Below are 1,928 nucleotides of genomic sequence, written 5' to 3'. Positions count from 1 at the left end.
CCACTCCTCAGGCACTGTAAAGGTATCACCTGAAACCCAACACTGCTGTCTGAGGCACTATTTACAGCCCTGCAATGTAAACTCTGGTGTCTATGTTCAGCTCCTGAAAGGTAATGCCTGTCACAGGGAGGGTGCATTATCTTGAGACTGTGAAAACACTAAAATACACAAGTGTTTGGAATTTTTTTTCCTGACAAAGACATTTTCTTGCCAAACACATTTATTTAGACAGTGTTCAAATTTGTACTGCTTTCAGCAACTGAAAAATGCAGCTGTTGGCCACAATTTTTACATTCATGGAAGATATAAAGTATATGTGCTTAAAAAATACCTTCTTTCCTGTTTTATTTTTCTTACCATCTCATAGACCTGATGGGCAAATATTTCATGAACAGTGTCTGCTCCAGAAATCTGCAGGTATTAATAACACACGAAGGCATTTCAGAACAACTAATTTCCTGTAAGTATGTAAGAGATTAAATGACAAAATCTTGCAATCATTCTGTAAAACATGGTCATTATCAAACCTAGTTTGTGATGGACAGTGATTTGGGAAGAAAAGGACCCAGTTCCCTTCCTCCCTGAAGCAGGTGTACAATCCCACTTCTCTCCTGCCACAGATCCATGTAGCACCATGGCAGCTGAGCAGGCTCCATGCTTCAGGCATCCTTTGCCATTGGCAATCTGGATCTACTAGAGACAAAGCAAGCACTAACACACCCATTAGTGACCAGCAAACTGCTGGGTTACACCCCTGATGGACTGCCACAAACAGGCACTTCTAGAAATAAAATGCTTGGAGTTGGATTTCCTTTCATGCCTCATGCCCAGTTAAAAGGGTGATGTGAGCTCATCCTTTTTGCCAACATCTGACACTTTAAAGCAGCTCTCTGATGCCATGGTACAGTACAGGAGGCAAGGCCACTTCCACAGGGTGGGCTAGAGCCTGACCCCATGTAAAGTAACACTGTCAGAGATTAGGGGCAGGAATGTATATTTTTTTCCTCCATCCCAATCATCAGACACAGCTCTCCAGTTTGAGTTTGGTGGGTGTTTTTGGGGTTTTTTTTGTGTGTGTGTGTGTGTGGTTTTTTAGGGGGCTGTTTGGTTTTCTGACTTGGGCATTGCCAGCCTGACATGGATTTAGATGACACTACCTTAGATGGTTCAGCTACCAAAATAGCTGTGTGAAATTATATGAAATTGTACATATGTGTGTGTGCATATATATATATATATATATATATATATATATATATATATATATATCTGTAACTGATGCAAAGGAAATGAAGAAATACTAATTAATTAGATCAATTCTCATGCAGATCTCAGGCATTGCTGGGAGTGGTGTGTGAGGCACTGGCCTGCTGTCATTTACTTCAAAGGTCACTTACCTGCTGTTTTATCCTTCTAACACAGATGAGAAAAGGAGTGGTTTCTATGGAGGCTTCTGGAAGTCCTCACAGCACTTGTCTGAAGCTCAGTCAGTTTTAGAGGTGATAATTGTTTATCTGAGCCAGTATTGACCTTTGCTTTCTCTCAGTGTTGATAAAGAGCTTCACAGAGTTCACATCAGTTCTGAACCAACTTTTATTGCAAGAATCTCTGCATCACTTAGAAAATTGTATTTTTCCTTCATAAAATCATTGGTCACTCAGGGGAGCTAAATAAAGATAACTTACCATGAATCCCAGTGGTAAAAGTAGATCTGTGCTCAGTTTGTAAATGGGAAAGGGAGACAAAGTTTGTAGAATTTGTGGAATAAAGGCCAAACACTGGAAATTAGTAGACTGAGAGAAAACATACATTAATTCACTAATGCTGCTACTTTTCTAATTTTTTTTTCTGAATTTTCTAAAATTCATGAAATATTAAACCAGAGTTTTGCATGAAGTTTGTTAAAAATAAGAGAAATAGACACCAAG

This window comes from Erithacus rubecula (genome assembly GCF_903797595.1).
Source record: "Erithacus rubecula genome assembly, chromosome: 6".
Taxonomy (NCBI): Eukaryota; Metazoa; Chordata; class Aves; order Passeriformes; family Muscicapidae; genus Erithacus; species Erithacus rubecula.
This window is presented reverse-complemented; position numbering follows the sequence as displayed.